At 36.8% G+C, this 24,794-nt stretch overlaps 1 protein-coding gene across 6 annotated transcripts in view; it reads right to left on the bottom strand.

The window, feature by feature from the left end:
• The window catches only part of Bmpr1b (bone morphogenetic protein receptor type 1B), a 301,342-nt gene that overhangs the window by 109,221 nt on the left and 167,327 nt on the right, over nt 1-24,794 (bottom strand). For 5 of the 6 annotated variants that reach the window (XM_041648284.1, XM_041648263.1, XM_041648314.1 and 2 more), the window contains 2 exons: nt 21,333-21,397; nt 10,633-10,727 (listed from right to left, as the gene is read on the bottom strand). The gene's annotated coding sequence lies outside the window, so the exon portion shown is untranslated. Of the gene's footprint in view, nt 1-10,632; nt 10,798-21,332; nt 21,398-24,794 lie in introns of those variants that run through there. The other variant, XM_041648293.1, reaches the window with a different exon arrangement.

Raw genomic sequence — 24,794 nt, 5'->3', positions numbered from 1 at the left:
GGAACAAGCAGTATTGGTTGGTGATGGCCTGTATGGATGAGGCATTACAGCAGAAGCAGAGATCGGGATTTCGACACAGTTTATAAAAGTTTGCACATCTCACTATCTGTAATGTAATTCACCACCACAGGCTCTGAGGTCTTCAGGATTTTGTTTGAACTGTCCTGTGTTCCTTACAAACTCTTTGTTTGCATAATACACAGCTTATGCAGATCTTTAAGGAATTATTAGTTCTACCTTACTTTCCATTACCATCTCTATGTGATAGTTCTGTGGCTCTCACCAAAGAAAACTCCCACCAAATTCCCCAGTGTCTGTGCAGGTGTCCTCCCACTAGAATCACGACATTCTTTTCTCACTTTGCAGAAACAGTATTAGGTAACATTCCCAGAGGGTTTTTTTTTTTTTTATGATTTGCTCATTGGCTACTCATTGTTTTATGTGTATCTTAACATAATTGAATCTTTACTTTTTCACAGTTTCATATACTGTAATTAAGATCACCAAAATTTAGAACTAACCAGTCAGGTCAAGATACATAGATTTTTGTTTTTACCCTATCTTATCTCTTGCACTGTAACTCTCTCATGCATGAAATTCATGCACATGCTCACTTCAAAGTATTTGGGTCAGCGAGGTCAAGAGAAATAGTTATTGTGAAAATGATTTTAAAATTACAAACCTTCCAAAAAAAAGCCACAATGTATAACCATGTTAAAATATTTCTTCTAAAATAGAGGACAAGCATGGGAAAATCAACAGAGCATTTCTTTATTGTAAACTGCATTTTTATTTCTTCCACACCTAAGTTGTTTCCAAAAAGGGTAAAAGTTAATAAGCTGGATGAGGAAATAAAATTTATTTTTAATATCATTTCCTGACCCATGTAATTTCAAATATATTCCTGAAAAGCAGAACAGGGGAGAGGCTACACTACAGGAAACCTATCTTTCTTTGTTTTTGTTTTCTTTTTCTTTTTTTTTTTTTTGGTATATCGAGACAGGGATTCTCTGTAGCTTTGGAGCCTGTCCTGGAACTAGTTCTTGTAGACCAGGCTGGCCTCAAACACACAGAGATACACCTGTCTCTGCCTTCCAAATGCTGGGATTAAAGGACTGTGTCACCACTGCCTGGCTGAAACCTCCTATCTGAATAACCAAATACATCTATTTTTATGTTGATGTACTATAAAAAACGATGCAATATTAGTGTGTTAACATTAATATAAAAGACTAATAGAATCTAAGTGAAATTTTTAAAAAGCAAAAATCTCTAGATAGAATATAAAGGGTTTTAACTATCTCAAAAACAATATTCTGCAAGAGCATGCTTTCCTGAAAGGTTTTCATCTGGCTGTACAAAAGTTACAAAAGTAGAAAAGTATTGAATAAAATTAGAATAATCTACCTAAATCGAGATTCACTCATCCTATGGTGACTATAGACAAGGCCTTGTCCTTCTTGTAGAGACCAGAGCTGGGATGTCTGGTTTGAGCATATCCCTCCTCTTGAAGCCTCTGTACTGCTTCGTGGCTTTCTCAGAATTTAGCACGTTTAAGAGTAGAAAAGTTGAACATGCATAAACTCACATATCAAACTATGGTGTCTCAAGTCAGAAAGAGCTGGATTTCACACTTCCTGCATGTACTTGGCAAGCTGTCTTATCTTAAGCACTGTTGTTTAGCCTTCTTGGACTTCTATTTACTCATTTTTAGAAGAGAGACTACTATAAAGACCTTTCTCTATAATTAACATGTATATGTGTATTAAATAAAGCAATTATCCTATATAAAACTATCTATGGCATAATGCTGATCAAGGCGCTATTAATTATAAAATGAGAGAATACATAACTTAATCTCGATTTAGGTAGATTATTCAAATTTTATTCAATACTTTTCTACTTTTTTAACTTTTGTACAGCTAAATGAAAGCAGAGTGAAAGATAACAACTGTGTTTTATCTTCCTATCATAAAAATTGTTCTAACTTTTGGATATTTCATATCCAATGTGAAAATCAAGAATAATATCTCTAAATTACATAAAAGAAAAGTTTTCTGATATAAGGAAAGAGAAAATTGAAAGTGAAAGATATAGAAAAAGTTAAACTTAAAAGAAAAATTTAGAGGGCTAGGGATGTGGCCGTTGGTAAAGTGCTTGCCTGGCATGCATAGAACCTTGGGTTCTAACCCGAACATAGTGTCCACCATCATGGCAGCATATGTCTGTAGTCCCATCACATAGGAAATGAAAGCAGAAAAACTTAATTGTAGCTATTATTCATTCATAATTTCCCATAAAGATAATATTTCTGTAAATAGCTAATGTAAGCACTGCTTTAACATAAGCACTGTGCCTACATGCTCCAGCCTATAGTATTTTCAAGAGCCAAGTTGAGCCTAACACAACCACTCTAACATGTCCTAATGCTTAAGCCTCATTCAACAAGAAACATACTTTTAGTCCATACTTAGGCCTTACTCAACCTTGACAGGGGTGGGGGAGGAGGGGAGAAAGGGGGAAACTATAGTTGGTATATAAAATTAATAAAAAATAAAATTAAAAAATAAAAGTACAAACACAAATGCAATACAAACTGAAAGGTAGCACAAAGATTTAAAACTGCAATGCAGGATTATGAAGCAAAGATGGCTTCACAAAGATAGTGGAACTAGGTAATGATCCAGTAGAGGTACAAAAAAAAAAAACTTGATTAATAAAGTCCTTCTGGACCACAGAGTCTGTGAATAAATTCAATGTTACTATTTCTGAATATAAAAGAGCTTGCCATGCTTCAATGGAGATGAAGAAAATTTTAATTACTTCTGAAAATAAAGATATTCCAGGGGATATTTTTATTTCAAAACAGATAAGTTGGAATTTTAAAGTAATAAAGAGCACATGAATACAGTTGCTGAGAAAGGGTCTCCAAAGACCACTTAGACTCAGGATTATCTGATTTCATCTAAAAAAAAAAACCCAAGTACTGTAAATGAAAAAGAGAAATACAACTTCTTCAAAAGCATAAAGAGATACATAAAGAAAAAAGTAACTACCAATAAGCCCCTCAAATTCAAGATCAATAGTAATGAAGATATAAATAAAATTAAATATCACTTTTATGATATTAAAACAGATTTTAAGAAGAATTGTAAGTATCTTCAGGACACAATTTTCAGTGGGTAATTTGAACCCAGAGCAAAAGGCAGTAATTCAATGGAGTATGTTTCCTCAAAGGTCTTGAAACTTTCCCCAGGAATCTGGGACGTATGGGAAGGAGGTCACTTTGATTCTGGTAAAGGAAGGCGGATAGCAGAATGCAGAGAGTCACAGGTTGAGGCTGGACTTAACTTTTAGTTATTCACGAAACAACTTCTCCATAGACGAGTATAGCAACACAAACATGTAATGCCAGGGCCAAGGCTACACAGGGAAACCCTTAATAGTAAAACCCTATTGATGAAGATGCCATATGATTGAGTGAGTCATAGAATATGATAAAATCAGGCTGGAAAGATTTGAAAGCTTTACCGCTAGTGATTAGTTTTACTGTGCCTGAAGGTGATATGCAAGCTACTGAAAGAGAAAGCAAGCATCAGTCTTGAACCCTGAAAGCTGAAATAATGACCGGCCTGAAAAGACGTGCCCACTTAAGTAACATGAGCGTCATGTGACTAACCAACTGTTTCCTGATTGGACTCAAGTTCTGCTGTACAGAATAAAAGTTGAGCCTGGCACCAATATTAGGATTGAAAACCTAAACTTTGATAGGTCATAAGCACTATAAAAACACCTTAAAAAAACTTGCAATGACTTATTATTATAGCCACAGATCAGTAAATCTCTCATTCCTCATCTGAAAAGTTTCTATTTACAATAGAAGGTTACCAATGCAGTGTCCCATACTGGCCAGTGGTCAAAGGCAAACTATTGCAGAAGGGTCAGAACTTAAAGAATATATAAACCTCACCCCTTCTCCCAAGACTTGGAAATCACTGCTGCAGAGAAAGTGGAAAGAGTGTAAGAGCCTGAAATGCTGGATAGCTATGAAGAAATATTATCTTCTGGACACAATAGGGCAACGGTCCATATGAACTCATAGAACTGCGGCAGAATGCACAACCCCTGCACAAGCCCAAGCCAGACCAAATCCTAGCATGGAGAGTGGAGCTGGGCATACTATCCCACCCGAAATTTGATCTATTGGCAGCTATTAGCTTCTGAGAGAGGAAGACAAGTGTTTTCTTTTTTTCTACTTAATAATTGATTAAGGGGTGCAATGGAAAAACAGATATGAATACAGAACAAGGTAAACACCTCTGCTCATCCAGCTGCCACCCTCCTATTTTTCCACAAATCACTGACAGAAATGAATAATTAAAGACAGGACAGAAACGAATGAAACAGAAACAAAACAAAAAATTCACTAAGAATGAATGAAAGAGTTGGTTCTCTTAAAGATAAACAAGGTTGACAAATCCTTAGCCAAACTAATCAAAAAAGACCACCCAAAGTAATAAAATTAGAAATGAAAAGAATTACAAGACATATCAAATCAACATAATTCAGAAAAATTTGAACATACCTTTCAAACTTATATTTCACAAACTTGGAAAAAGAAAATGAAATTGATGCCTTTCTCAATGCATAGGACCTCATAAAGTTAAGCCAAGATGAGAACATTTAAATAAATCTATAACAATCAATTATAATGAAACTTTTTTCAATATGTCCTAGTTAAAAGTACAGGCCCAATGGATTCACAGGTGACTCTACCAGTCCCTTGAAGAATTAATAGCAATAATTCTCAACTACTTCATGAAATAGAAAAGGAATGCTGTTTAACTTATTGATGAAGGCAGAAATTTTTAAAGAAAATTTTCTTTCAAATTCTAGATAGAATTCAGTTTAATCTAGAAAATGTGTTTATTTTATTCAAATCTTCTACCTGCTGGACATTCAAAAACAAAACAACTTCAAGACAAAATTATAAATAACTTAGCCATTCACTCTCTAGATTTCTTAAGCTACAATCAAAATATATAATTTTCATTACTTTTGTTTTAAGTTTAGTCACCATATTTTCAAGAAAAATGATTATAGGGTGTAAATATGACTGTACTACCAAGATAAATAGGAAAACCAGAAGAGAAAGTAAGAGAATATGATTCAAAAATATTTTAAGGTTATAATGATTGGAAAAGTACTTTAGCTCATGTGAGGACAGAAACTGAAAGATTCAACTTTCAGGATTTAAGAAATAACACGAAGGAGTCTAATATAGTATAAAACAGACATAAACAAATTAATCTTAAAATATAATATATGGAATAAATATGGAATGAGTAAATCAATCCAATAAAGGTCATATACTGCCTTTAATCTTAAAAAAATGTCTTTTCTTTGTGAATTACTTTTTAATTATATACTTTTAAACGATGTTTGTCAAGTTTTGTTACCCACTGCTCACACATTTGCCCATCTCTAACATAAAAGAATTCCATTTAAAAGTTAATATATTCTCCTTTTCTTATCGCATGCCATGGATACTTACTGGAAAATAATCACTGGCAAGGAAAACCGCTAAAGAAATGAAGTAGTAAAGCAGACTACCGGTTTAGTAAAAACCCTCACGCTGCATTTCAGCCACAAAGTTCTCTGACCTCTTCTCAGAGGCAGAGGAGCAGGACTGGGATTTGGTCTTGGATAATCTTTGAGACTATATTGAATCAGGCTCGTGTTTCTGTCTTTGCTGGATAATGGGAAGTAGATCCATGTCTATTCTCATGACCAAAGCAACCTCTATTGTCCCAGGTACCTCATATTATTTGATAGAGGAGAAAGATGTACAAAATTTGTACCAGTAAACTTTCTGAAATGGCACCTGTTCCAATTCAAATGGGCCACAGGACCGTTGTGTGGAAAAAAAAAATACATCTAAAAAATTTCATGCTGACTATGGTCTCTTTTAAGCAATTAAAAAGTCACTACATTTTCCTATGAAAATACCAGTATTGTTTTCATTCCTCGGAAAGATACAAGTCAAGGTTAAGCAAACAAGAGTCCTACTCAATGTCTTGGAAGAGGTTTTTAAGCCCTAAATAGGAGTGAACCCAGTGGCAGAACACACCAAAGAGTAAAACCACACTGAACAGGAAAACCCAATGTTCTAAATAGTCCATGGAACTCTATGTTTGTCAGTGGTATAGGAAATAGTTCAGATAGCAAGCACTTTATACATTCTGCGTAAACAAAATAGAATTAAAAACAAAATAATTTTTAATTTTATTGAATTTTAGAGCTTAAAGGCGTAAACAAAACAGAATTAAACGCAAAATAATTTTTATTTTTATTGAATTTCAGAGCTTAAAGAAACAGCTGTTATTCCTCAACATTCTTAAACACTGACTTCCTTTTCTTTCAACATTTCTATTTTGAGAGGAGAATTCTCCTTTGGACTTAAACAGAGGATCACCTTTCATGGTTGGGAATTCTTCAGCCATGCTTCTGTGTCTTTTCCTTAAGTCTCTGTCTCTGCAAGAGTAACTATGACTGAAGGAATACCTTTACTGGGCTCACTGGGAGCAACTCCATTCTGCAATTCTAATTTTCTGACTCATAAAGACGGACCTATACCCCTGAAGCTTTCTCTGGGCCTTTGGGAGATGAGACACTGTTCACAGAGGTAATCATTTACTGTATCACAGCATTCAGTGCTGTGGCAGCCATTTATTGATTATATTGACAAATTTGGTCAGGACGACTGAGCCAATATTGGGTGCATATTCTTGATTTATATTTCGTAGCCAATGTCATTTTGTACTTTTGTTCAATGAATATCTTCTTGCTTGGTATGTCCCTATAAATGATCATATATGATTTTTTCCTCTTCCTTACTCTCTCTCTCTCCTACGTGTAATTGATGCCAGAAAAAGTACAGTATTGTTACTGCCTTTAAAGTATTTATTCCTTTTTGAAAAACTTTCTATCTCTTCAACTAATCAATGTTTTTAAAAAGTATTAACATAAGAGGCCTATATAAAAAGTCTGTGTAAAATAAATACATTTTATTTCCTCTAATCGTGAAATATTTGTTATATTACAAGCATTGGAAAAGTAAATAAGAATAAATTTTAAGTCCCAGACACAATTCATTTGGTCTCATTGTAGACACAAACATTGTAATCTAAGGTTCTTTAAGTGTGGGACCAAGGTTGATATGGAAGGCTAAGGTGACCCGTGAGATTCCTAGAAAGGATGCAGTTGCTGAGTCCAAGCAATTCTTGAGAGAAACAACACAGGGTAGACCATTTTAAAAAACACCAAACTTGTTGCTGGAACAAAAAACAGTAACATTCCAGAAGGAACGGCAGAAAGTGAGCATAGAACAAAAGTGTTAGCAAGATCAGAAAAATTCACAATTCTAAGAATGCTATCTTTTCCAAGGACATCGGAAGGCTAGGGATGGGAGGAGATTTGTTGGAATGTGCGGTGTTTATCAAAGTGAGGACTTTTGCTTCCAAGGTAGCATGACGGAGGGATGTACAGCACAGAAAACAAGCCTCGGGGAGCTAGGGCCATTAAGAAACGACTATTAACATGTGCTTAGTTTATAATTGCTTTAATAGATGCTTAAAGCACAATGCAAAAGGCTCCACACATTTTTATGTGTTATAATATGCCTATATAAAATAGTATTTAGAAACATGATAAATGATACTTAGAAATATGATCAGCATGATTGGTCAAAATAATATTGAAGACGTCTCTCACATTTTAAAATACCCAACCAATCTTCAACAGAAATATATCCCACTTTTGGCATTATAATTTCTATTCTTTTCTCTTAAACTCTGCCTTATTTTTGCCGCAGTGTCTTATTTGCCCTGTTTTCCTTCCATAAAGATTCAACAGGGCACTTCAGAAACAAAGCTCTAAGGAGAAATGAAAAGAACATTTATAAGAAAGGGATTAAAACAAAGATGCACTCATGGAATATAAAAACGAAGCAGGATACTGAATGAAGAAGAAATTACAATATTCACCGTGCAGCAAAGAAAAATTTACTGATGGACTTAATCAGCTGGTTTCAATTTGTCCATTCTAGACCAATCATTATGCATTTTCAAACAGAACAGTGTTTAAAACAATAAAAACCTAGTTATAAGCTGAAAGGCAAATTTTCAAACAAATACAAAAAGAGTTAGATTATAAGGATATAACAAGCACTAAATGTTAACATGAATTTTAGGACCAAATATCAACCTTAAAATTAATAAAGGATTATTCAACTGGGTCCTGATAGTGTAGGCATTAACACCAACAATCAACAAACATAATCTAAACTAAACTAAAGAGCTTGTGCAGAGCAAAGGACACCATCAATCAAGAGGTGGCCTAGAGAATGGGAAAAATCCTTTACCAGTGATAATTCTGACAGAGGGTTAGTGTCTAAAACATACCAAAAAAAAAAAAATCTAAACACCGTACAAGGAATAGAACTTAACAGAGAGTTCTCAAAAGAATAAACATAAATAGCTAAGAAATATTTTAAATGTTCATCCTTCCCAATCAGGAAAATGCAAAGTAAAATATTTGAGATTTCACCTTCCTCCAGTCTGAATGGTTAAGAGATAGAAAGAAAGAAAGAAAGAAAGAAAGAAAGAAAGAAAGAAAGAAAGAAAAAAAGAAAGAAAGGGAAGGGAAGGGAAGGGAAGGGAAGGGAAGGGAAGGGAAGAGAAGAGAAGAGAAGAGAAGAGAAGAGAAGAGAAGAGAAGAGAAACACTGGGGTGGATGTGGGGAAAGGGAACACCTATTCACTGTTAGTGTTGATCCAAACTGGTACAGCCATGATTTCTGAATCAGTATAGAGGTTCCTTAAAAAGCAAGGAAGACATCTGTCACATGATAACAAGTGCACGACTCTTGGGTCTGTTCCCAACAGACTCTGTGTCTTCCTATAGAGACATCTGCTTATTCATCCTTCAGAGCTGCTTTCATCACAATATGTAGAATATGGAAACAGCCTATATGTCTCCCAACTGATGTTTTATAAATCTTTTTAAAAATATGCATATGGCCAGGTGATGGTGGCACAAGCCTATAATCCCAGAAGTCAATTGAGGGGCAGAAGCAGACAGATCTCTGAGCTGGAGGCCAGCCTGATCTACAGAGCAAGTTCCAGGACAGCCAAGGCTACACAGTTCTCTAGTAAAACAAACAAAACCCAACATTTTGCAGCCTCTAGAGGCCATAATGACTGACACCTGCAGTCTCCCCTAGGAAGCTGAGATGGAGATCAGTGCAGCATGAACAACAGCAGTGAAAACTACATACAAAAACCCAGTCCCAGTAACACTTCCCCAAATTCCATCCATCCATCAATCAAAGCAATTCTCTGTAAATTCTGACCTAATTCGAAGATGCTTATGTTTCATTTAGAGCTATTCTGGCTGCTGTTTTGATATGGCCCATTACATTTCAAAAGGAGTTGCTTCCTGTGTAAATCTGTGTCACATATTAGTTCTTCCTTGTATCTCTACTGACATTATTTAAACCCTATTTTGTTTCAACATTGATATCTATAACAATAGTACAGAAAATTCACTGGAACTCAAACCATCACCTGTAACATAGCCTACAAAGTTTAAATAGCATGCAAGGATTTGTAGCTCCACAATCTAAAGATCAAACCAGTAACTTTGCACTGTATCCACTATATTGCTAAGCAATTTTCATGTACTTAATGCCATAGTTCTAGTGAAACAGAATACTGACTCTCCAAACCACCATACGGTAGATAAAAACATAAAAGTATACACATTTCAAAAGTGTTCTAAACAGGAAAGTGCACAGAACGATTTCTGTGCTTTCAGCCTTGTTGCTTTTAGTACAATCAGAGATAAGCGTAACCGAGCATACCAGAGCAATACATGCACACGGAAGTTTTTAACCCACTACCTGCAGTAACAGGAAAACACTGAGCAATGGATAGCTGTTGATGCTGACGGATTTCATATTAATAAAGGGGACACAGCTCATAAAAACCCAACAGCAAGTCATCTGGGCAAGCAGGGATTATCTCCTAACTGCTTGTCTTTAATACTTTGCATAATGAACACTATTCTTGTCACTCCAGGTTCATTCCTTCCAAAGGTAACAGTAACTGTTTCAGTGGACAGCCCAGTGAAGTTTTATTTTATCAAAAAGACCCTATGTTACCCACATTCCCTGTTTCTACATTCTGGTATTGTCTAGTAAGTACATCTCTATGAGTTGACATGCATTTTCTATATTCCATCTTTAGACCACAAAACGTAACTAAGACTAATAATGCCTTAATATTATAAAAAGTTAAATAGAAAGTTACCAACTGGCAAACTTCAGTCTGGTAGAAATGAGAGAGCATGAAATCGGTGTTCAAGCGTGGCTGCCGCCACCCACACTAAGAAGGTCCAGGCATTCTCAGCAGGAGTACAAACCTACACTGCCTCCATGAACGTTCATAAGAGCAGGCAGCCCCTCCTCACAGGCTGAACCAAGCCCCACAGCCCTTTGCCCACTGATGCATAGCAGCTAACAGGAAGGTGGGCTTAACAAGTAAACGCCAGCTTAAACTGGTTGATGTCTTACCTCTTCACGTGTGGCCCGGTTGCTCCTTTAACTTTTTGTTTCCTCTCTTGTCATAGCTCAGCGCCAAATGGTTGTGATTCAGCAGAAGTTTGAACCTGAGAGAAAGAAATGCTTTTTTCAGAACAGACATTCAAAATCAAGTTCCCTCCACTGTTGTCTTTCTTGACTGGCTCTTTGTGTGTGTGTGTTTCTCCTTGTCCCTGAGCAAGGCAGCTACGTCGTGGTCTATAAATATTGACCCTCACACTTGCTCAGAGCTCTCCTTGCTCATGGCACAGGTCTGTGTTACTGAACACCGTGGTAATACTCCGGCAAGGTTCTCAGCTGCTAGGACAAAGCAGTGGATTGGCTCACTACCCAGCAGCCCTGTGCTTGCCTGGAAATACCATTTCGCTGCCAGCTTTACAGATGCTACGGGCCTTTCCTGAGCCCCAAATCAAGCACAGAGGAGCAATTATAAGGCTTGTCCGAAGAAATACAGCTTTCCTCAAGCAGGTGGAGAAAAGAGGTCCAGGAGGAGGGGAGGACAAGAAAGGAAATACTGCCTTTGTTCTGTCCAAATAACACCATCACAAACCTTTATAAAATTCCTACCTAAATGCCATTCAATTAAACTTTGCAAAACTTGGCTATACATATTATGAATGACCTAAATCATAGGAAAGCAGTTTTATAATTGTTTTAATATTGCTTCTTATTTTTTTTAAAAAAAAGGCTGCAGGGAATGAGTAATTGGCCACAGAGAGATTTTTTAAGACATATGTTCATTTGCAGAATGATAGAAATGCATTGGAATGTATAATATTAAACAGATAAATTATGTATTGGTGAAAGAAACTAAAATGTAATCTAAACATTATGTGAATCAACATGTTAAGTTAACTTGTAGATTTATAATCCTGTCAGTTTGACTTATTTTACTTTGGACTCTTAGATTAAGGATAAACTAAGATTGTAGGTAACATAAATTTCCGATTATCTATATTCCATAGCATTCACAGATTAGAAAATATATCATTCCAGATTTTCCTGCATTTACTAATGATAATCACTTGTGTTTTTTTATTAAATTGTATCTCTTTATTAAATCAAAAATGAAGTAATCTTTGGAAACAATCTGGTCCTGAATCTTCAAGGGCCACCCCATCTAGTCCGTTAGTTTACTCAGGGTCGTGAGGCAACACGGTGGCAGAGAGCCAAAACCCACACCACAGTCCTTCCTTCTTACTCAGACACTGGGCAATGTCCACCGGGAAAGTGATTCTCAAAACTCATCTTCAGTCAGCTTCCTGAAAGCCTTACCCATCTGAAAATAGAAGCACAGTCAGGTGTGGTGGCACACCCCTTTAATCCCTGGACTCAGGAGGCAGAGAAAGGCAGATCTCTGTGAGTCTGAGGCCAGCTGGAGGAAATAATGAATTCCAGAACAGCTAAAGCTACAAATTGAGATACTGTTTCAAAACAACAAATCAAAACAAAAATTGATAGGCACAAAATTAGTGTGAAAGAGAAAATTTGTTATAAGTAAAATGCTGAAAATTGTTACATACGATTAAGTTTCAAACAACTAAAATCAAATCCTCCATGCTGAATTCGTTAATTAGTATTTTCGTTACGTTAACTTGTTGCTGGGAGAGGCTTACAGCTAGATGCTGAAGAAGCAACATTCCCACTCTCAAAGACCTTATAATCTAAGTTAGAGGAGTATTTAACTGCTAGACAGAACATTAGCTAGAAAACGAGGAGGGGACTAAGGAAAAAGGAGCAAGCAGAACCCCAGATAGCACTGCCTACAACAGACAGTTTGTCATACGACACTCCAGGCAACATTACTGCAGCACAAACAGGGTAACAAGGTAGAGAAGGGCAGGAAAGGAATGGCACACACAGGCAACTGCAAACAGGTCTTTCTGACTGTGGTGCATGCAGATAAGACAACGAGTTTAGGGAAAATATGCAGCAGAGAAGGAAGTGTGGACTGTGAAAATCATGTTAACAAACTTGGGATTTCTATTTAAAGTAGGCTACAAGCTTCAGATACTTGTCACACACAAAAAGAATTTTGAAAACTATGTAATCCTCATGCAATCAACAAGTTTATATGTTTAATTTTTAGCAGTAAAATCATGAGTATTTGCAAAAACAGATTTTCTATTCTTCTAGAAATAACATTTTAAAAATAAAATTCAGCAATAATAGATACACAATCCATCGTAATTTAAAATAATCATTATCTATTTATAAATAAAAAGAAAGGCATTCATTAATGGTTAAAATTTTGTTCAATATTTTATTTCATTGACATTTTAATCACCTTATTTCCTCATAGAATTTTTTTAAAATACACATAGCATTTTTAATATCATAGATCTCTTCAATAAGATTTAATGTATTGAAGTTTCAGTGATTAAGTATCCCATGATTGTGCGCACACAAAGACAACATAGTATGATTTAGAATGGATAAGGGTATATGTTTCTTTTGTCAAAGAAATGTTGCCATTAATAAAGCATTGCTCTTAGCAAGATCAATATTCACAGAGTACAAGCAGATGTTGAGAAGGTAGATGCTCCAGCGAAACTATCCATTCAGCTGCTGAGTGAAAAGAACTCGTGTTGAAAGGCTCCACAGCTTGAGGTTCTAGCCATATGCCATTTGGGAAGAGGAAACCATTCCAGGGGTTCCAGGCTTTGGGGTGGGGGACAAAGGGCACCAAGGAGGATACTACTCGTGGAAGCACAACCACTTTGAGTGATGAAATAGCAGCATGAGGTCATGCATGTGGCAAATATACAGAATTGTTCAGCCCAGAATGAAGCCCTGGGCTGGAGAGATGGCTCAACCCTTGCTATTCTTGCAGACACACAAGACTTTGAACCACAAAACCCATTTCTGGTGGCTTACAAACATCACCTATAACTCTAGTTCCAGAGGGACCCAACATTGTTGGCCCCTAGAAGTATTAGGACTCATGTGTACAAATCCACATAAACACACACATACATGAACCATTTAAAGTGTTCGTTTTTCAAAAATTAACCCAGTAAAGTATGAAACTAAAATTTAAAAGACAAGCTCTTATGAGTAAATTGGGAGCGTGAGGGTCACGGGAGAGGGGATGTGGGAGAGAGAGGGAAGAGGGGGAGCGGGGAAAAATGTAAAGCTCAAAGAAAACAATTATAAAAAGGAAGAGTGAAACCTTTTTTGTGTCTTCTTGAAGTACGTGGATTAGAGGTGATATTGTTTACTGAGCAATCTTTGTCTAGCAGGAGATTTAGAAATAATCTAACACTAAAAGCAGACCTGAGTCCTTTTGGCATCTTATGATAAAGAAAATAAAGCTAAGTTATTAGGTGGCTTGACAGAAGTCACATAACAAATCAGTCATATAACTTGGATTGAACCCCAGTCTATGACTGCACCCCACCTGATATCAATTGTTTTGCAAAGAATTGGTGCCACCCTGGTTAGGAAAAACAAGGGACATGTCAGGAAGGACCAAATGAGCCTTCTGAGCTTCTTTCAGAGAATGAAGAGAATTTTAATATTGAGTACTGAAATGTTGCAAAAAGAAGGAACTAGCAAAGGAAAGGGTGCCACAAAAGAGCTCGATGCCTTTTTTTCACTTGGCAAATGGGTAAAGAGCCTCTTTTTTCTTTAATTTTTTTTTATTGAGAAAAGGAGAAAAAAAAGTTTCCGCCTCCTCCCAGCCTCCCATTTCCCTTCCCCTCCTCCCACCCCTCTCCCCCTCCCCCCCACTCCTCTCCCCCTCCCTCTCCAGTCCAAAGAGCAGTCAGGGTTCCATGCCCTGTGGAAAGTCCAAGGTCCTCCCACCTCCGTCCATGTCTAGGAAGGTGAACATCCAAACTGGCTAGGCTCCCGCAAAGCCAGAACATGAAGTAGGATCAAAACCCCATGCCATTGTCCTTGGCTTCTCATCAGCCCTCATTGTTTGCCACGTTCAGAGAGTCCAGATTAAGGCTGGCTCTGTTTTGGACAGCTAGGTCTTTGACAACCTAGGTTACAGGAAAAGGAGCAAGTTCACAATAGGGTGCTGGGAAAAGGGGGTAGTTTTAGTTTTAGACACAATAACTTGGTATGTGTTGAATCCCAGTGAACATGTTCAGTAGATGTTCAAATATGCTGGTCTATGATAGAGAAAAACATCTATTCTTTTGCAATTAAAACCATTAGCATATAGTCTCCATCAGAAGCCATAAAAGTTACACCCAGATCATATATTCATCGTCTGAGAAATATCTGTACTTTTTCCTCTTTTTACTCAGTAGAAGCAATAGTCTAAATCTGTTTTTCTTCATCAGCGTGCCTTAGACAGTAGCAACTACAACACCCCTCTGTCTCGGCAGCAACTTACTTATCCTCTGGATTTTCCTTACACACCTGTCCCTTAATAAAATTTCCCTTGATAAATTTCTATTTGCATTCCCCCTTTTGTGTGTTCTTCCTAGGGGTTCCTTCTCAGCAAACCACTAGCATGTGAAATGTAAAATCATCAACATGACACATGGATTATCTTTTGAGGAGGAGTTATAAAAGAGAAAACACTGGCACCGTAGCTGTTGTCCCAGGCATGGCAGGTCAGCATGCAAAATTAGACAAGCGAAGGATTATTCTTTCAAAAGCCTTCCCTCCTTGAAACAGGGAGAAGAATGGAATGATGTTTTAAAACAGCACACAAACACAGCAAAGGAAGCAGAAATTCCTACAGGGGAGGTGGCCGGCCTGTGGTCACTTCTCAAGATGGAGGATGAGATGCACACATGCCTTTGCCTCTTCATTATTAACCTGGGAATAATTTGAGATCAATTCATTTTAATATAGAATAGCATCTCATTACATGAATATGCCAGGTTATACACCACTCCCTTTGCTGATGGACTTTTGAGTTGGATTTCATTTTGGCAACATCATGAAAAAGGATGTTATAAACATTTAGGTTCATGTTTTCTTTTAACTTAATTTTTCATTAATATTTGGTAAATACCAATGAGTGAAAATGTTTTAACTTCGGCACAGTGGCTGTGCCTTAATCTAAGACTTTTTCAGCTAGTATTTCTGACTATGTAGTTACTGGCCTGCTTCTCTGGCAGGGAATTCTGTCCCCACAGGCACTAGTTCTGCCTCTGCCACTAAAAGTAACTTAAATTAAATCTCTATCATTCTATTTATAAGTAAAACTCAAGTTCAACGGTTGGGGTGAAAACCTGCTAGCTCAGAGAGCTTGAGTAGCAAATATCTAGCCTTCTCTCCTTGCTGGTATCTCCCAAAGAACTGGCCAGTCCAAATTCCTCCCTAATCCTTCTGGAGCATCTCTATCTCTTCCAGATGCCCTCTGATTCTCTATGATTACTTTCTATTAACTAGGTGCTAATTCAGTCTTCTGACCGAAGGTTAATTTTATTTAAATAATGCAAATTCAAACTCCAAGTTCTTGGCATGATTAAATATCCCCCGACATGCAAATGATTGGGGAAAAAACTCATTTTGCGTTCTAACATGCAAAAATATATGTCAAATTATTTTCTAAATAGACTGCATCATTTCACATTATGACCAGGAAATATATAAAGGTTTGAATTTCTCTCTATGCCCTAAAACGATCTGTAACTACCTCTCGTTTTTCATAGTGAAACTACTAAATTTGAAGTCCAATCTCTTTGCCACAGTGACTAATCATAATTGAGCATCTTTTTCTATCTTAGACATCTACTGCATTTCAGGAAATACAGACCAAACGGGTGAATTTTTGTGCCTCAACAAAACTGACCTTGCATAGATATCACCACTCACTTGTAAACTATATAAATTAGAAAACAGACCAAAGATTCAATAATTAGAATTTTTATTTTTGTGTCATTGTGCAGTTTTAAATGAAATTTAAATTTATTCACAGTTGCAATGGATTATTTTGTAAAGAACAAAAGGGAATCGAATCTTGTTCAAAAATGTCATGTTTACATGCTAATAAAAAACTTTAATAGAAAAAGTTGTGATAAAGATGCATTTTTATTTATTTGCAAGTCATTTTTCTACAATAAAGTTTATGTAAATTTTAAAGGAATTTGAAAAATAAAACAAATACAGAGAAAATGAGTTAATTACACCTCCAGGATTATAACTACCTGCATGGGCATATTTGGTTTGCTAATATACTAAAAGATAATGTTAGGAAATAGGTACTCTGGTTATACTAATACTTAAATTTTATGTTTTCTTGAAGCTAGAAACTAAGAAAACAAAAAGCTAAGCCATGAATAATTTTGAACTATTTTGTTGACAAACTTAATCGGATGTAAACTATACAAAGTTTCCTACCCTATGTAGGAATGAAACATATCTCAGGGGCCAACAGCTACAAGCAAAACATTAGTAATCTAAAGCTTGTACTCATTTTACACTCGAGGGTCTGTGACTTTCAGTATAAATGACAGGAAAAAGAAAATGCACCATACACCTAACCTAGTTAGAAGTAAGCCATGGACTGTGCTTTCCTTTTTCTTTCCTTTGGGGACCTATTACTCGTCATATCATGTATACCTTTAACTCTAAGGTTCTTTGTTCTCAAGTAATAAATACTTTGTGCTCCCAGGACCCCACAGGAAAATCGCACATAAGTCTACTAACCTTTACGGCTGTCCTTTATCTGAGCATTTATCCATTATGAGTTTTAGAAATACTGACTGCACAATTTGTAAATAGGCCATTTGTTCTTTTCAACTGGAACAATGTCGTGCATAAACAGAGATGAAAGAATATCCTAACTATGCGAGCCATAGCAAAGAATGTGTGCCCATTTTAATTATCATTTGACAGCACACCAAACTAATGCCAAACCAAAATAAAGCACCTTGTATTAACAAATAGAACATGTTTCATAGTGGTGGGAACATAATCAGAACCAAAACACATGCTCAGCTGCACTTAGTTTAGCAAATCGATAGCAGGAAAAAGAATCGGGAGCATTGTAATTGTCACGTTAGAGTTGTTGCTACTTGGCTATGGTGCCAATTTCTTTTCTTGCTTATTAATCATGCCTAAATTTCAAGCTGATGTAATTTTCTGGTTTTGATATATGAATTTACAGAATAAAAATGACTAATAAGGAGGATGAGCACAAAAAGTGTTGTTTAACATAGTAAGCACTTATCTGCAATACAATTTCAAGTAGTTCTTATTTTAAAAATCTGTAATTATTAAAACAATATAACATAAAATAAGCACTTCATAACAAATTATTAAAATTATTCCACACTAATTCAACATTGTCTACAACCATTGCAAAACAGAAATTAGATCCATGTGACAATAAGGTTCTAGGAAGAGTTTAATGTCCAGATGGTGACTGTGACCTGGCCTATTGGGAAACTGTTTCTTTTTATCATAAAGGTGCAGTTCAACTCTTGATGTATGTTTCTTTTTTTTCTTAAGATCAATTTTTTATTTTTAATTTTGTGTGTGTATGTGTGAAAGAGAGAGAGAGAGAGGGAGGGAGAGAGAGGGAGAGAGAGGGAGAGAGGGAGAGAGAGAGAGAGAGAGAGAGAGAGAGAGAGAGATTGATTGTGTGTGTGTGCATAAGTGCAGGTACCAGTGGACAAAGAAAGCATAGTTGCCAAAAACTCGAGTTATAGGAGGTTGTGAGTTTCCTGACATGGATGCAGGGAACTGAGCTCAGGTTCTCTATAAAAACCGTATTCATTCTTAATCATTGAGCCATCTTCTAAACCTGATGCCTGTTTCTTTTAACTCATATGAAGACCTTTCCATGTATCTATACATACCCATCATTAAATGTGTACCATTTTTTTATTTAAAAATATGTAAATTTTGATTATATTCCTTCCCTCCCAGGACTCCTCCGAGATATCTTTCACCTCCTTAACATCCAGTGACTCGACAGAATACTTATTTTTAGAAAACACAAAACCTGCACTTTATAAGGAACTGCAAACAAATGCAGGAGAAGCACAGGTGTCCGGTTCTTCAGCAGGGAGGTCACAGAGGTCATCCAGAAACCACCCACAGAAAAAGGATCTGTACCAGCGAAAGTAGAGAAACAAGACTAAGGTTTTCCCTAAGCCAAGCCACCAGCCCTTCCTCCTCCAGCCAGGAGGGAGCAAAGACACCAGCTCAGACAGGAAGGCCCGTCTACCAAATTTATGCTGACTTTAAAAAGAATATTTATTAATCATCTGGCAGTACCTAATAAAAACATCACTGGATTATTAAGTTCAACTAGGCAATGAGAGTCGCAATGTAAATTAAGTCTAATAATTCATGAACAAAAATAAAACAAAAACAACACTGGTTAATTTTGCACATTCATAATAAGCATGTTTTCATGTGGGGGGACTGAACACTGCAAAATGGAGACTCATCATTATCTTCTTTAAGGCCAGCTTTCTCTAATCAAAATATATTTCAAAAACAAGAAGAGGAAGGAAGGGGAAAAAAAGAGAAAACCTGTAGTGATACTTTGTTTTTAATCTAACAAATAAAGCTTGCCTGAAGATCAGAGTGCAGAGTTAGCCACACTAGTTAGTCATAGAGTCCAGTCAGTAGTGGCACACACCTTTAATCTCAGCACTTGAGAGACAGAGGCAAAGGGATTTCTGTTGAGTTAAAAGTCACTCTGGGCTATACTTGACTGATTCCGTCTAAAAGAGAAACAGCCACGTAGTGGTGGCTCAAAACTTTAACCCCAGTACCAGGAAGGTAGAGACAAGAAGTGATATGGCTGGGCAGAGAGAGAGAAATATAAGTTGACAGGAGACAAGGTGCAGATTCCATCTGAAGATGTATTTTGAGGATTCTTAGAAACAGTATCACCCCTTTGATATGAACATTGGTAGAGGTAAGAACTCTCTAGTGGCTGGCTGTTCTGTTTCCCTGATTCTGTAAGCTTTATTTGTTAGATCACAAACAAAATATCACTACAAAAAACAATTTTAATATGAAATGAATGAGTCACCACTTACTCTTTTGGTTCATACACATTTGTAATATATATATTACACACACACACACACACACATATATATATATGTCAGATGTCCTGTTGGAGAGAAGCTGAAAACATCTTATATGTAGACAAAAATGGCAGGCAAATAATGAAAAGATTAAAGATAGAGATTCTATCCTATAGATTCATTAGAGCTGAAGACTCATATATAATATTGCTGTGTATAATACATTTGAAAGAACTAATTAGGTTATAAGGTAAATTGTATTGATCTTTTTATTTTTCAAGGCATTTTAAGACAATTTTGGAAGTATTCATAGTGCCATAGAAGCAGATAAATGTGATGGAGAAATACACTCTGGCCTTTTTCCTGATCTTATGGTTTCATTGTGAGGGTCAGCTTTATCCAACAAGAACAGTAAAGACCTTTGCATGAAGGAAGATGGCTAAAATAGAACATGATTATGTGTCTAGCTGGGTTATGGTATATGTATAATCTTCACTCTTACACATGATCTTAGGTTAATGAATAACAACTTTTTTACTGACCAGCTCCAAGTGGTGTAAAATCTAGTAACTCACAACTATGTAGTCCTTTCCATGTTTAAAGGGTGTAGTTCCCTTATATCATCTCATTTTCTGTTCATGTATTTCTACTTCATACACAGAGAAACTAAAGTTCCAATGTGGGCTAATGCTCTTGTACACTCTAATGACTTGTCACTCAGATTAGTTTAATAAAATTTTGACTGGCCAGTAGCCAGGAAGGAAGTATAGATGGGGTGACCAGAGTAAGAGAATTCTGGGAAGAGGGAAAGCAGAGATGCAGTCATCAGCCCCACCAGATGCAGGAAAAGCAAGATGAGAATGCCTCACCAAGAAAAGGATCAAGCCACGTGGCTAAACACAGACAAGAATTATGGGTTAATTTAAGTGATAAGAGCTAGTTAATAATAAGCATGAGCTAATAGGCCAAACAGTTTATAATTAATATAAGTCTCTGTCTGTTTCTTTGAGACTGAATGGCTTCAGGACCTGGTAGGACAGAAACTTCCATCTACATTCAAAGAATTAGGTAAGCTAATAAATTATGGTGCCAAAGACTGAAAGACAATCACAACTCAGGCAATCTCACAAAATTGATGTAAATCTTCTAGTACAGGAAAATATCTCAGTAGAAATATTTTTCCAGTGATCGATATAATATGAATTCTTCGGTGACAAAACAAAATCTTGAAATTGGCAACACACAGGCTCATATATCCACTGTCCCCTCGTTTCAGTGAGAAACCAATCAAAACTCAGGCTTCATTGTCACATAATCATAACAGTTGAAACAACCCCAGTCTAGTCCCTCTGTTACCCCTTCACTTCCTCCATCAATCTTCTGATCTGTCACCAAGCCTCCTCTTGCTGACAAAAAGGTCAAACTTCTCAACATGGAATATGGGCCTCTCCCTGGTCACAAATGGGTCTGACCTTTTCAGCTTCATTTCCTCTGTGCCCACAACGAAATCCTATGTTACACCCAAACATTCCACACTAGGTATTCACTTGAAATGACCTGTATAGCACTTCCACCCTTCTGTGCCTCTTGATAGAACAGCCCCTCTTCGTATCCTTTCACAGGGGCTGCATTTTAAGCTAGATCCAAGGCTAGGTCCAAATATATGTTAGTGCCGGTGCAAATTAGAAGAAAAGCTTTCATGGATGCTCTTACCAAGGTTTCTCCTGTTCCTCAGAGGAATGCGGCAAACTGCTTGGCTTGAACTGGTGTATTTTCTCCTGCAAAATCAAAGGAAAAAAATAAAAGTTTATACATCTCACAAGCTCCCAGGAGCAAAATCCTCACACCGCTGTGCCTCTCACTATGACTTTGTGGGACCTAACAGTATAAAAAGTAAGGCAATAAAAATATGATTATTTTAACTGTATGGAAGTTTCTGAAAAATATTACCAATCCCTAAAAATAAGCATATAATACTTCTGAGCTTTTGAAGCAGAAGATCAACTATTAAGGTGATTCCAACAGGTATTTAAATGTCCAAAGCTTTACAACTGTACCTATGAAACCAACAAGTTTCATGGAGAAGTTTAAGCATGTATGTGTCCAAAGACTGCTGCCTTTTGGGGGGGGAGAGGGTAATAGAACAATGAAGTTCAAAGTACAGTGCTGAAAGCAATCATCGGCATACGAGCAATCAATAGCAATTAAAAGCTGCACTTTAAAGCATGTGTCAGGTGTTACTGGAAAAGGCATCTGTCTGAATAGCAGTTATTGAGAAGTTTATCAAAAATAGTAAATAATGTATTAAAAAGTCCCAAGTGAGTAGTGAAAACTATTCAGATGACAAGCTGCCTATCAGTTGGAAGTCAGTACTCAGACTCATTGTCTCCAATACTGTTTTCATAATTTCCTAAGAGTACATAACATCACACTTCACTCTTTGGCTTAGGAAACCTTAGTTATGCACTATACTATTAAAAACTACTTTGACTTACTTACTTATACTCCCAACAAATACATTTTTGCAATCTTAATTACCACTTCAAATGCTTCTCTGTAAATTTTTTATTAGTTTCCTAAGAATTTCTTTCATCGAATTTTAATCACAACCACCATTCCCAACTCCTCCCAGACCCTCCAACCCCAAGCTCTGTGTCCTCTTTTCTTTTCTTTATAGTCATCAAGGATAAGTGTTGCAGTCACATAATCTTGGGAGTAAGGCCTTCAACTGGAGTGCAGTCAAGGAATAGCTCTTACAAGAATGTTTGAATTTACTGGATGCTTTCATTCAGTTAACATTGCTGAGGACATGTGATGGGGATGCCCACACAGATACAGTCTTCTGATTTCAGCATGTTTAAAGAGGGAGACAGATGGTGAACCAATTCCAAAGACCACGATAACACAAGCAATAGATGCAGAGATGTAGCACAGAGAGGATCGAAGTGCTGGAGACAGAGCTCAGAGGTGACTTTTTGAAAGAGAAAATCGTTCTGAAAACAGTGTCTGTTAACCAGAAAGCCAAGGAAACTTTGAAACATTAAACATGTTACAGGTGATGGGAAGACTCAGAATGTGGTCACTGGAGAGAGGAACTCTGGAGGCAGTGATTATTGCAGTCATCATCACTGCCCTTAGCCTTCCAATATTGTAGTATCCATATTTTCTAGGTTTTACTCCTCTCTGCCTGTTCTCATTTTCATTCATTTTATTCTAGATCTTAACATTTAAAGTATGATCACATGTAGCTTTTTGGAGGAGGAAAAATATAATTATGCATGTTACCACTATGGCTTCTGCATCAGCATTGATAGTCACCTATTCAGAAGTATTGATCCAGTCTGTTTGGTGATCCTACTGCACATACTGGCTTTGTGGGAGCCTAGGCAGTTTGGATGCTCAGCTCACTAGACCTGGATGGAGGTGGGTGGTCCTTGGACTTCCCACAGGGCAGGGAACCCTGATTGCTCTTTGGGCTGACAAGGGAGGGGGACTTAATCAGGGGAGGGGAGGAATGGGAGGCGGTGGCGGTGAGGAGGCAGAACTCTTAAATAAATAAATAAATAAATAAATAAATAAATAAATGATAAATATTAATTGACAACAGGCTTTGTTTTATGACCTCAAAATGACAGTGAACTGACTGTCTCACTGAGTTTGTACTCCAGGAAGAAGAGAGGCTCAAAAAAATATGATAGTATCTCCTAGCCAAACATAAAACAATGAAAGCAAAGCACAATACTGTGTTTTGAAAAGCTTCATCTTAAGCTGAACCCATAGAGGTCCATGAAGGTATCAGCTATGTGATGATATCAAGAAAGGACGTTCCAGACAGACAGACCTACCCATGGAAAGCTACTTGGGAAAGAATCCTCTCTCTAAGAGTTGAAGTATAAGTGCAAGAGCACACGAAGTCTAACACCTGGGACTGACAATGACGTTTCCAACTAGTGGCTGGAACATGTGCAGCACATTAAAACCACCTGGTAGGTCTTCCCAAACGCAAAATCTGAGTCACATCCATAAACGAGCAGGCCCAGGGTCACTACGGTGATCCCAGATGCTAGCATTCCCTGTAGCTTACCAGGGGATCCAGATAGAGAGCCATACTAATTTAAGTCAAAATGAGAAATTCAAATTTTAGTCCAATGACATAACATTCCATTGAAAGGCAAGTTTCACTTAAAATTCATTAATGCACCAAATTATTTAAATTCCACCTAGACATTTGGTTAAAAGAAGCATGATACCTTAGGAATACATTTCTTTCTAAACCAAATTACCATCCAAAATGAAAATGACAGAAAGCATTGACCACTTTTCTTAAATAATCAAATACTTTCGGTGAAAATAGTACCTTTGGAATGCTCAGTGTAGTTACTCATGACATTTATATAACCTTTTTGTGGACTTCTAGAATATACTGACTTATAACTTGTAAATAGCATCGTATATGTTGAGAAGGATATATCCAAGAATATAAGATACATTTTTCATACTATGGCTTTCTTTATCACAGGTGGTAGCTCTCTATGTTGCCCAGGCTAGCCCTTAGGTCCTTGGCTCAAACAATCCTGTTGTCTCAATTTCTCAAATATTCATAACCACAGGTTCACACTTCAGTACCATAACTTCTCTTTCTGATCATTCCTAAGTGCTAGAGTAAATCTGCCATCGTGGGTTAGGTATATAGAGTACAGGTCACATCCCAAGAAAGACACCTATCAACTAAAATCTACTTTCACGACTGCAAGTTCCCAGAGCAGTAGCTGCAAGATCTCGTACTATCATGGTAAAATATATAACTACTTAAGGGAACTTAATTAAAAACTCACTCACTCAATCCAAGACAAGACTATCATAGTACTTTAGTTGCGCACCTAAAACATGTTTTACTCAAGTTGCCTATAAGCTTGAAGATAATTTAAAGGTCTTAAAAATCCATTTGGAATTAATAAACAACCCCCACCCGCAGTCCCGCTTATTCACATTATATCCACTAATTCATAGGTTTTACCTTACATCACAGAGCATGAAAAGTTGAGGCAAGTTGCATCCATGACCTGGACTGAACAATTAAATTAGATCCTAACTTGCTGCACTAGATCATACACCACTCCTTCTTTAGAATGCATTAAAACTATAGCCGACCACCTGCGTTTCCCTAGAGACACC

The sequence above is a fragment of the Microtus oregoni genome, unplaced genomic scaffold (genome assembly GCF_018167655.1).
Source record: "Microtus oregoni isolate MIOR12 unplaced genomic scaffold, Mior012 000000F_ref0000247, whole genome shotgun sequence".
NCBI lineage: Eukaryota > Metazoa > Chordata > Mammalia > Rodentia > Cricetidae > Microtus > Microtus oregoni.
This window is presented reverse-complemented; position numbering and strand designations above follow the sequence as displayed.